Genomic DNA, 13957 nt, shown 5'->3' with positions numbered 1-13957 from the left:
GAGTCTGGATTTAATTTGTTGTGCATTTGAGATAAAACTTAATAAAATAAAGTTTTTTTAAATTTGTGAAGACTCTTTCGATTTAAGAATATTTATAACTTTGTGAGACATTAATTTTCTATATAGCAAAACTCTAAAACGCATTGAGATGACTCTCCCACTTTGTCCTGGAATTCAAAACTACTCCCAGATGCGTATGATGCATGGGCTGTACAGTTTTAATCTATTCCATCAAATTCCTACTCTAAATCTTTCTCAATGCCGATACAATTTGAAATAAGTATTACATTATTTTTCTTTGGCTTAAATATTATCAACAAAATTTTAGACCAAAAGTTTAAAATCACTAGATCCCTATTCGACATGATGAGGATGAATTAAATAAAGATGTATCATCTGCAAACAGACGAGCAGCTGATCCAAATACATTGGCATTATCATTAATGTATATTAGTGGCTAGATGGTGTTAAACTCGAAGGAGAAAGAAATGAACGTTGATATTATTGATTCAAGGGAAATCCCGCAGCAGTTGAAACAGCCCTCTAGACAGATTGCAGATTCTACATTCATGTACAAGGGAACTGAAACAAAACATTAAGGACAGATTAAAGGAAGAAATGGACAATTTAAGGTGGGAGGACGATGATTTAAGAAATAAAATGAGAATGCTGGAAGTCTTAAGTCGTAGAGATAATTTGATATTCTGTGGAATTGATGAAACAGAATCAGTACCATGGGAACAATGTGAAGAAAAGGTACGCGAATGTATGGTGCAAAATCGACTTGGCTGAGGCTAGCGATGACAGATATGTGGAAATCGAACGCACACATCGTCTTAGTAAGAAAGAAAGAGAAAACATAAAACCACGGGGAGTGATCGTAAAACCTTGAATATGGAAACAGAAGCGATGTGTGNGGGGGGGGATATACAGGAAATGTAAGACTATACAGTCAGGAACTAAGAAACATTCGAAAACATTTTTAATAGGATAAGATTTTCCAAAGATTATTGCAGCAATGTTTGGGGCAAATTTGTACTAGAACTATAGGTAAACAAACATGGCCGCCAGCTGTCACATCCGATATCAATCGGTCAGAATTTTCTGGGTTCGTTAGCATTTAGCAATGTAGGTCATTAAAGCAACTTGACAAATTATGACAAAATATAACGGGCGACATTTTATTTATCTGTCACCTAAATTGCATTCATATCGACTGTATACTGCACTGGTAACAGTAAACGTCCATGCGTCGGTACATGTAACTGTTTACAAAATTGGCGTAAGAATATATATATATATGTATATACATTTTTCATCTACCGTATTTCTTACGATGATAAAATAATTACCGAATCGGACAAAATTCGGAATTCAATACATTTATTGTTGATAATGTTTAATAATAAAAAAAAAATGAAATCATGAACGTAAAAGAATCTTTTAACTAATCGATGAATTAAATATGATATAGGTGTTTATGGAATGCGTGAACAGACGCGGCGAGATTCATACCTATTGAAATATCTGTTTTAATCAAAATATGTATCAGTATGTCCCTTTGGGAAACGTAGTAAATTAAATATCAACAGCGATACAGGCCTTCTGGGCCACTTGTTATTCTTATACACAGAAAATGCATCAAAACATTGTCTTGCATATTTTATTATGCAATTACACATCGTTAGTTAAAATCGACACATAAGATGGTAATATACGTATATAAAAACAGCATGTGTACTGTACGCATGACCTATGAGCAATTGCTTTATTATAATCGTGGCTATATACAACGTTTATAGGGAAATTTTAATTTCATTAACTGTATTGTACATGTATGTGTAATGCATGTTCGTAGAAAACAGGAAACCGTAACAACTTCCTGCAGGAGACAACAGGAAATGAATAATTTTACATATGACGTCAACATTATCCACAGTGTCCGTTGTTCGAGAGAGAGGGGCATTTAACATAAATCACTTCCTGGCTGTCAAAATCCAACTTATTCTGATATTGCCGTAAAACACAATGACTTTAATCAGTATCCTACCCAGAAACACATTTATAATGAGGGGAAACAAAACGTTGATATATCCTGCTCGCTGTATTCAATGGTTTAATATATATGTTCTATGTTGATGTTATGGTCAATATTTGTGATTTGTGTTAAGTATTCTATGTTTACCATATGTGATTTTTGTTGATATTAGCTCTTTAATTTCTGTAATTGTCAATGTTTGCCATGGTTACCATGTTTGCTTTATATTTGCAATATTCTTTAATTTACTTTTTCATTCATTCGTTCGTTCATTCAGTCATTTATTTATTTATCAATTATCTGTTTATTTGTTCCATGTTTGCCGTAAGTTTCTTTGTTCTGTATTTGTGCTTTTGGACTTCATTCTTTTCCTTTTTAATTCTATTATATAATAATATTTATCGTTTATTGTTTAAGGTAGGCAGTTGCGTTATCATTTTTAACCAGTTGCGTTATAGACAAATAAGAAATTATTTTCTGTGTAAGGCAGTTGTGTTTGATATTTATAAATTGTTTCCTTATAAAGCCAATTGTATTTGATATTTATTGTTTGTTTTTAGAGTTAGTCAATTGTATTTGATATTTACAATTTGTTTTTAGAGTAAGCCAATTGTATTTGATATTTATAAATTGTTTTCTGAGTTAGCCAGTTATATTTGAGGTATATCTTTGTTTTGGTTAGCTAATTGTATTTGAGGTACGTGTATAAGATTTGTTTTTAGAGTTAGCCAATTGTATTTGATATTAACAAATTGTTTTCTTAGTAAGCCAGTTGCGTTTGAAATATGTATTCGTTTTCTGTGTTACCCAGTAGAGTTTGATATTTATACATTTTTTAGAGTTAGCCAATTCTATTTGATATTTATATAAAAAAATGATTTAGCCAATTCTATTTGATATATATAATTTATTTCGTTTAGTTAGCCAGTAGTATTTGATATTGATAAAAAAATAGTAAGCAAGTTGTATTTCAGATATATAATTTGCGTTCTGTGATCGCTTGTTCCGTTTGATGTTTATCCCTTGCGTTCCGTGTAAGTATTTTGCGTTCTGTGTAAGAATGTTTTGTTTATTTTTTTCTTATTTATAGTTTGTTTGTTGCTTCCTCTACACAATAACATGAATTGGTTTATCTGTCACTAATAACGTTGAAGCTATTCGTTTGTCACTTATACTGTGCTACATTGTATGCATGTGTGTATTGGTGTTCGAGGCGGTGGTGGCAGTTGTGGGAATAGTGTTACATTGTACGTGTACACAACCCATGTCTCAAATATATACATATATACATGTATATATTCATTCAGAAGCGGAAAGGACAATCCGGCTAAAGTTGTTACGGAAACTGTATACATTGCTATTGACTCGGTCAATTAAATAAGGGGTGTAAGGGCTGGGGCTGAGCGTTATGTCAGAAGTCTGACTAAATGATAAAACTCAATCATTTTAAACCTGCCTAGAATTGTTTGTTACGAAAATTCTTGTCCTAATCTTCAGACAGCTGAATCATAATAAATGTTTATGAAATAATACCTTTTCAAAAATGGAATAGTCTAATGAATAGATCTTACAGAAAGTTAAAAGGAAGTGTGTTGACATCCGGTTCCGTCATTGATAACATAAGCGTGAAAGACTTTAGAGAACCTTTTCAATATTAAGTTATAATAGATATGTATTTCATAGTTCAATGGGTGTTTATTTTGATCCTGTTCGCCCGGATATGTGGACATATTTCTCAGGCTTCTGTAATTAAAGCAACTACCGAAACGTCGCTAAAATCTTGGACAGAGGCATCAATATCTGGAGCCTGTCAGTTGGCGGGAGGTACGCAATCCAGCGGAATATCTTTAGGGTCACTGACGTTTAACGTGACAGATTCACAGTTACCGACATCGGAGGTATGGATCGGTGCGACAGTTTCGTATTCGGGTTGGATCGAGCTTCAAAGTTGTAATTTAGGGAAAGAAATAGACACGAACTATCGCTATGACATTAGCAAAAGTACGGACCCTGCGGAAACGTGTCTTGATAAATGTGGGAATACGTCATTTTATCTGACTAGTGAGTGGTGTTATTGCCCTGCAGGTGTCACCTATTCCGAAATATCCGGCTGCAATGTTAAGTTTTGCCAGGGAGATCGACTCTGCGGTGAGGATGCGCAAGTATTCAGTACTTTCACTTACTACTGCATGTGTAAGTATGACCCCGTAAGTGTGAGCAGTGACAATCTGATAGGCGAATGCAAGAAAGTCGTCCACGATGATGAAAATACTGTGCAAATTATGACAGCCGATTGTGCTGATGAAAACCCTGTTTTATGTGTTGATTTGAACAATGGGAACCAGTACATTCCAGGAGGAATATCGAAATCCTGGGCTGTGGCTGCTTCCGTGTGTAACGGCGAAGGGGCAATAATTGTTGGCACGGAGGGTGCAAGCGTTCCATTTAACGGCAACTACTTTTACTGGATAGGTGTGTTTCGTATTGCGCACGTGACCTGGGAGACAACACATACTGGGATACCTAATTATTGTTTATCCGTGGTAATAAATTCTAACGGAACTGCCAATAGGAACATTCGCACATGCTCTACACAATTGCCAAGTCTTTGTGAAACGACGCCAGTAGTGACTGTGACACAAACAGTGTCACAGGAACAAACAACTTCCGTTGTTACGACATCCGGTTCGATGCAGGGAACAACAATGGATTCGAGCTCGCCAGGTCAGAATACTACAGCAGCCATGTCTCAAGTGGCCACAGACAGGACAGGGCTCATAGTTGGTCTGGTGCTAGCGGTACTCGCCGGCCTGGCGATCGCTGCTTTGACGCAGTACATAATCACAAAGAGAAGACGAGAAAAAAAAGAAAGAGAAGAAAGAAAGCGACTAGGATCTCTCCAAAGATTACCCCATTCTCTCCGCAAGGCAGGAGAGGAAAACAAGCTTTCGTTCATGGAATCAGGAAACAATGCTCACATTTATAATGATTTAAATGAGTTGCAGCATTCAAAGTCGGCCAACGCCGATATGTACGACCATGTTCAGACTGGAAGGGCGTCAATGAACTTGTACTCTGAACTGAAAGGAGATGGCCATCATACGAACGCGACTGTCACAACTACCTACGACACGATGGCTAGTATAAACGCGGAGAGAGAGGCTCAAGAAAGGGCGCAAGCACCGATCCCGCCTTCTGACGATGATATGTATAACTCTCTTGGGAAAGTCTGATACGCGTAGCTATATTTATATAAAATTGATATTTACTGTTTTAATGCATAATGTGTTTGCCTTAGTACTTAACTGCTTTAGAGAAAATACGACAATAATTCACTCGTGATATTTCAGAAAATGTCTGCTCTGATTTATGAAAAAATAGACAACTCAGTCAAAATGTTTCAAACGGATCGCCACGTAGAACTTTACAACCTTGGTAAGTCGACATCAGATCCGCGCTATGACAAGGAGGCAAGTACACGAACATACCCTGTCTCCAGCAAACATACACAAATGCACGCTTCCACAACACACATGGAGGCATGTTCTTAAATTACCTTAGCTGTTAATAGGACGTTATAACAATATACAACCAAACCAATACAAACCTTGTTTACGGATAATAGTTCCAAGGGTTTCGTTTTTGAAATCCTTATGGCATCCATGTAAAATTGGTATAATTAATGCTACACATCTTATACTTAACTTAGAAGAATTCAAATGACTACTGTTACCGTATGAAATATGATCATTCTTGTAATCTAATGGGTTGGCATTAAAAGTTAACTTATACTATAAACCTTCGGAATTCCATGTAAACTTCATAACAATACAACTTAAGCATAATTAAATGAAATTCGCAAACATTACGCTTTTCATGTATTAACCAACTAATTATATATACTAGTTCTATAAAACTAAGGGTTACTATATAGAATATGATTACAATATTATTATTGTATAATTTAAGTAATTCAGCAAACACTATTTTATTATCAAGAATTCAGCTACTAGTACACAAATGTAATTACAAATATATAAACGTCAGTGATACAATGCCGCTTGTATCTTATTCTATAACCTTTAGAGATATATGTGGAATTTTATTAATTCTACAATCGATAGGCTTACCGGGAAGAATTTAGCCTATAACCTGTCGGTGACCATCATGTCCATCCATGTAAAATGCATTTGTCAGTGAATTTATTTCTTCATTTGTGTTAGCACGCCATGTTTAATTTGGTTATGATCCTTAGAAATATTCATTTTGTATATTGTAAAATCTGATGGTTCCTAACCCTCAGAGTAGTATCTAAAATTCGACTAGTTCACAGTTACAATTTGTAATTTTTCACATCTTTAGATAATATGTGTAATTTGACTTCTGGTATTTCCGCAGATAATATTACGAGTAAACATGTATAATAAGGTCTTCAGCCATTATGATTAAACATATGTAATTTGACTAAAGGTCTTCAGCCATTATGATTAAACATGTTTAACTTGACTAAAGTTCCTCAGCCATTATGGTTAAACGTGTGATTTTGCTGAAGTTACTCAGCCATAATGAGTGAGTATGTCAGAATCGAATGAAGCTCTCCAGCCATTATTATCAAACGTGTCTTATTTGACCGAAGTTCTTCGGCCATTATGAGTTAACATGTGTAATTTGACTAAAGTTCTTCAGCCATAATGAGCAAACATGTTGTCATGTAATTTGACTAACTTTTCAGCTATTATGACTAAACAAGTATAATTTGACTAAAGTTCTTCAGCCATTAGGATTAAACATGTGTAATTTGACTGAAGTTATTTAGCTATTATGGTTAAACATGTGTAATTTGACTCAAGTCCTCAAGCCATTATAAGTTAACATGTGTAATTTGACTTATGTTTTTCAGCCATTATGAGTAGGCATGTGTAATTTTACTGAATTTCCTAAGCCATTATGATTAAACATGTGTAGTTTGACTGAAATTCTTCAGCCATTATGATTAAAAATGTGTTATTTGACTAAAGTCCTTAATCCATTATGAGAAAACCTGTGACATTTTAATGAAGTTTTTTTAGCCATTTTGAGTAAACGTGTAACTTGATTGAAGTTCTCAAACCATTATGGGTAAACATGTGTATTTTTTCCTCGGTCATAATGAGTATATGCATTGTTTGTTTTATATGACTGAATTGCCTAAGCCGTTACAATTAAACATGTGTAATTCGACCGAATTTCCTTTAGCCATTTTGAGTAACCACATGTAATCTGACTGAAGTTGGTTGACAAAAGCTGAGCAGAAGATATGACAGTTTATTTGCAATAATTACAATCACATTTTAGATTCATGTTACACGGTCATAGAGGTAGGAGAATTAAAATATAAACTAGGCTTGAAGTATGTCGAAAATTCTCCCAAATAATTCTCAAAATGTTATCTTTTTTTTCATGCAATTTATTCCTGAAACAAACAAATCAAATCTTAGTTTGAGCACGAGAACGGTTTCATCAGAACAGGCCCAGATATTACAATTATCAGTTGCTAGTACTATACATCTATACGTTGAAAGCTGACATACGATGACACGATAGTAATGAATTGCAGCCGTACACGCGTAAACGTTCAGGGCAAACACTTATGTCGTCATCAAATTTCATACCATTACTTCCTGATTATGTTGTCGGAAAAGGCTTTAAAATATATCGCACACGAGCGTGTTTTGTCACTCCACTCAAAGTCCGACAAGGGAACTGTCCGCCAAGCACATCGGGGAAAATGACAGCGCAACACATTTGGATCCATTCTCTTGTGATTTTTGAGATTATATCGTTGGCAGTTGGAAACCAGTATTCATTGTCTGTGTCCTCCTCCAACGGAACTTGGAACAACATCCACGAGGCCGATGGGGCTTGTATGCTAGTGAGCTATGCTGATATGGTAACGGTGGGGAAACCTACTGGTGATAAAGACTTTGGGCCGGTTTGGCTATCGTCTGAAATTGTCTTTTCGGAATGGATTCATCTGATTGGTTGCTTTTCTGCATCAGTACATATCACGAACCAGGCTAACGAAATCTTTAAAACGACTGAAAAGTGTTTGAAATTTTGTGGTGGTAACTTTGAGATCGCTGATAATAAATGTATTTGTCAAGACTCTTACAGTTTGTCTCAAACAGGATGTCTTGGATGGAAGTGCTCCATAGAGGACGAGGTATCATGCGGGGACAGTAAAAACAATCATGGGAAACACTGTGTATGTCAATACGTGTTGGAAAAGATTCCTGTCAAACAAGCAGAACGTATCGGTAATAATTGTGTAGCATACCATTCGAACAGCTCATCTTTAAATGCACATAATTGTTCCGACAGCTTTCCATCGCTATGTGTGGATGTAAATGATGGTACTTCATATTCCTACGGTAAAAAGCATCAGTGGACAGATGCAGGACACCATTGTTACGACAAAAACAAACAGTTCTACAGCCCTAAAAAGTTCGGAGACAAAATTTCAAAAAATACTTCAGAACTAAACAACTCCATTTACTGGGTTGCGATTTTCCGCATCAACCTGACGTCAACAAACTTACCTTCTAAACTGTTGACTACACGTTACTGCCCAGCTGCCGTAAACCGCAATAACAGAGTGGGACGTGTTCTTATGCCGTGCAGCGACCACTTACCTGCATTGTGCCTTAAGGAGCAGACCAGTTCGACTTCATCTACACCTTCGTATATTCATATCCTGATTCCTTCCTTCATCGCTGGTGTTCTGCTTATCGTGTTCGTTTCCATTTGCGTTGCGGTTAAAATACGGCGACGGAAGAGAGCAACTAAAAGAAAGGCTGAAGTAAGCTTACCGGAAGTAAGGAATATGTCCTTACCAACGCGTTCCCAGGGGAACGACGGTCCCATGCGTGAATTAGATGGAGGGAACAGCAACAATGACATTTACAACGAACTACACGAAGAGAGACGACGTCGTCCTAATGACAATGATGAGTTGTACGATCATGCCCCGGCAGGCAACAACATCTACGGTCAGCTTCATCAGCGTCACGGTACCTGTGACGAGTCGGCTTATGACAGCATGGCTGCCATCCGTTGTGCCGAGGGAATGTATGGGACAACAGCCAATCGAAGTTCTGTGACAGATGAGGAATACGGCCATCTAGCAGCCTGTAGTCCAAAGTAAGACAGGCAATAGCTTTTACTGGTAAATCAGGGCGTTGATTTCAGGCTGATGGGAAATTGTCGTTTGGAGTCATTGCGAAACACCTACATTAAAAATGTACGTATCTCTGAGAACGATTACTGTTATGCTGACTCAGGCATTACAGTCGTTAACACGCTGATTTTATTAAAGTGGGATTATAAATTATAGCCTGGTGATTGATAACATCTAACACATTGCAGTTGTGCTCATAAATATCAGAAATCACGTCCATTAGATGTATTTAGTTTAAATGCTATGGACACGCGTTAGAAGTGTAACGTTAACAAGCCTGTAAAGATATGTTTCATATACTCGTCCTTGATATGGATTGGTTTACATGTGCGATAAATATAGCTGTGCATAGGCCATGCCACAGAACTTACGGTTCAACACTTTTCAGGAAAAAAAACCTGAAATTATAGTGTATCAACTGTATATTCATCTGTTTTTTCTATTTTGTTAATTGTGTGTTGTTTAAAGTAGAATGTGATTATACGTGTAGTTAAGGTCATGAAATATAAATGTTCTGTGTGTTTAATTTGTTATTTTTGATGATTGTGATATTATTGAGCAGTATATAGTAAAAACTGGTACCATAAGACCGTTTTGATATCTTACTCCGTATCAGCATTTGACTCATTACAGCCCTCGGGGCTCCGGCTCCTCGGACTGATATAGAAGTCTCGGGCTGATACGGGTAATAAAATAATATCTTATTCGTAAGGTTTGGCTTTTGTTCTTCTCACAGACTTGAAACGCGTAGCAAGAAAGGCTTTAATATGTTAAAGTTGATAAAGTAGAGAAATCCACGAAGCTTAAACACCTCTGGCGAACGTATTTTTTTTCAGACGGGTTATCCTTAAACACCTGCCTCAGATAGTCTTTTCTGTCTGCAGAGAGTACGTTTTGTTTACGACAGAAACTTATAGCCAAGCTGTATCTTACGATTTTTAATCAGTCGTTCTGAGTTCCATTATTTGTATGTTTGTAATAACGTGAACGTAGCCTAAATAAGGGGGTAATACCCCGGCCTTATTATTACACAAGTCCAAACTAACATAAATAAGGGGGTAATATCCCGGCCTTATTATTACACAAGTCCAAACTCACATAGCATGAAGTTCACAGTGTTTATTAAGAAAAAATGTTAATAAATAAATCGTAAAAATTTACAAAATAATAAAATGTAAATATTCTGTGATATAAGATTTGTCTTGCTAACGATTATTCTATACACATTGAACATTACTCATTTGTATGTTACTACATATATATGTATCTATAATTATGAATTTACTGTGTTACGATATATGATGTTCGCCTGTTATGCTATGTTTTATATATATACGATGAAGAGCGCCAAGATGGTCGAGAGCGCTAGCTGATTATACCAGTCTTCGTGTTTTGCTTTATTTAAATTTTTACCGTCACATGGACATTTAAAATTGTTTATCGTTATGTGCATATATATATATAATTGACCTCTTGTTACACAGAATTAATGGATACCTGGGTGCTGATAAAGTATTGGAATTTTAGCTTACATGTACTAGTAAAAAACATATGATCACTGCCTATATTTTACTGCTTAATTTGCTTATTCGAATATATTACTACAAGTACTTCCTTCAAAATATGCTCTTTCACCGGCACACACATTCTGCTGTTAGAATTTTGAAATTTATATAATGAGACAAAATTGAAAATGTTTACGTGATTCTAAGCCATCTGCGATGTAGCGACTTTTTTCATTGGTTAACAACAATACATTTTTGGACGATAATTCAAAACCGTGCATGTGATCCATTCACACAAATGATGCACATCCAAAAGGCTTCTCCTTATTAGCGAGTCGTGGGACTAGTTTCCCTTGTCGAGTAAGTGTTTACGTATTTACTCTTGTACATTTTAGATATTTGTTTATAAATAATCAAAAACTAAATTCTTCTAAACCTCTAGATCTACTAACAAAAAGTTAAGCTCACCTTTGGAATGTTCCACTAAATTTACCATGAAGTTGACTTAACAAGTCTATCAAGTGTTGATTTCATATGTTTACGAGCGATGTGAATAATTTGATGCTTTTTGATTGATTGAAATAAACAGTTTGTATAATGCATGACGTCAGTGTTTATTGTGTATTTTCTGCCGAATTGAGCAACCGCAAATTAAGCTTGCTGAGTTTTCAGACCCAAAAATTGAGACAATCTTACTGTGTTAAGTTTTCGAATTTTTCACCATCAATACAAAACTTCGCTTAATTTCCTCGGAGTTAAGGGTCGCGCTCAATTAGCCGTCAATCATCTACTATTGTTTTATTATTTCTCGTATATTAACGATAAATCAACAAAGAATAAGGAACATGTAATCATTCCGAAATATATCCAGGTAAAGCAGGCAATAAAAGATTAGCTGCAACAGCGTCAGGGATAATATAAACGCGCAGCTGTTTGTAAGATGAAGACAACACAAAGACAATACAAAGACAACACAGAGACAACACGTTGTAAATGCTTTCACGTGCAGAAGAACAGCCTTTCAAATAATTGGACTATCGAGGTAAACCTGCATAGTGAAGGTGAATTGGCAATAAGATAGACACGTAAAACACATGTTCATTTCATTTTATATGGTATAATATACAATACAAGATTTGTTTATATATGTAGTGGAAATATTCGAAAAGGTTGGGAAAGTAATTACTGGAGGCAGAAGCGACATTTTAAAAATTATGTTTCAATCATTGACATCTTCATCTTTAATACATGCACATAGTATTGCTTATTTCTTAATTAATATAGTACAGTAGAGTCTACCTGGACAAAAATTGTTATATTCGAACAAACAAATTAAACTTAGGTACAGCTGCACTTAAGAACCCCCGTACCACTGCCAATAACTGTAACTAAGTGTTGAAAACTGTGTTTTCCGGTATGACTATAGATTTGATAAATCATTTCTGAAAAGAAAAACCATACCATGCGGGACTCTTATAAGAAATAATAAAGATGATAATAAACAAAAGATTATCAATAACAGAGTTCGGAGTGTAAAAAAATGAGAGGGGGAGATAGCTTAATATAAGAGCCTACTCTTGGTGCCAGATCCCTAATATTACATTATGTTAAATTATATATTATGTACAGCATATTTGTAAATAAAATATTGTTTAAACCAACTGACCGAACTACCCGGTCAACAGAAGTGTAATAGCTAAGCTGTGCTTCAGTTAGATCCAACCGGAAGATAAAGGGAGATTACTGTATAGGAATAACGGTTGCAGTGGGAACAGGGTTCTTTAACAATAATAACATAAATTTCATTCGAATATATTTTAAAAAACTTCTCCACGATTCAGTTGAGCATAAGGAACTATTTCTATGGTGTTTAAGGCAATACGCGGGTGAGAGTTTCCGGACCGTTTCAACGATTATAATGCAGTTTGTGAATCCTACCTTCAAATAAAAGAGCTCCTCTGTTGAACGGAGTTCCGGAAATTGATCTCATCAAACCGGTATGGTTTTACTATTATGTACATGTATTTCCCTGTTGACAAAAGGAAGTTAAAGAAAGGTCACACATCAATGTGTCCTTATAAATAAGTATCATTAAGGTGTAATCCATGGTAAAAATATTTAAAGTACAATTTACATAATTGGGTTTATCAGAAAATGTATTATTTGTATGTTGTGTAGTACTTGATGGAAGACAACTTGAGGAGATATTTAGCGCCGTTTTCTATTTGCAACTCTTCCATCTCCTTATATAGAAATGTATGCAGAACCCTCAAACAAGTTTTACTTTGGTTTGGAACTCCTTTAGGTTTTATTTACTTGGGTTCCCGGACATATTCCACTAATCGCACTAGTGATAAACGCGATTCATGGTAAATATGTCCAGTAACCCAATGTTATTATGACGTCATAAGAGTTGAAAAAAATAATTAAATTTACATTAATCGAAGATTTAATACAAATACAGCTAGATTTCCTTATCTATCGGCTTCGTTATATCCATCTAGTGTATATATGTTGTGGAACTGCACTGGGTCGATCGCCGGCGACCATATCATGTAGCTCAATTAGTAGTGTGTCCGTCTAGAGTTCGGGGGGTCTCGGGTTCGAACCCGGTCTGACTGTGCAAATTTTCCTCTCCAATACATTTGGTGCCTTTCACCAACCCTTATTTCAAGAACTGGGTGAAATACTCGCAAGGGAATACCCGAGCACGGGTTGCAAATAGTGATTTCTTCCTGTGTGAAGACTAAGAAATAAAAGCGAGGAATGTAACGAAACTGGACTTGGTCAATTGTCGTTGACAAAGTAGCAAATTTGGTAGAGCGTCAGGCTAGGTTTTGGAGGGTCCCGGGTTCGAACCCCGGACTTGTCGCGCATTTTCCCGCTCCTATTACATGTACACATACTATTGATTCTTTCATAAATAAGATAGTTCATGCATAATGGTGTCGACTGGGAAAACACTGTTTTATATAAACAAACAACATAGCACTGAGTACAACTGTATTGGAAATTGTTTTTTTGCAGCATTTCTATAGCTTTTGTTTATTTTATTTTTTTAAATGAAAAAAAAAAGCATGCCTTGTGTGACTTTTATGAGAAATAATAAACATAAATTAAACAAAATATAACCAAAAACAGTGTTCTGAGATTAAAAAATATGAGCGGGGTAAATGGGATTCGAACCCTGGCCTTCAG

This window comes from Mizuhopecten yessoensis, unplaced genomic scaffold (assembly GCF_002113885.1).
Source record: "Mizuhopecten yessoensis strain PY_sf001 unplaced genomic scaffold, ASM211388v2 scaffold9987, whole genome shotgun sequence".
In the NCBI taxonomy this organism is placed as follows: Eukaryota; Metazoa; Mollusca; class Bivalvia; order Pectinida; family Pectinidae; genus Mizuhopecten; species Mizuhopecten yessoensis.
The sequence above is the reverse complement of the archived record's forward strand: the minus strand, read 5'-3'. Positions refer to the sequence as shown.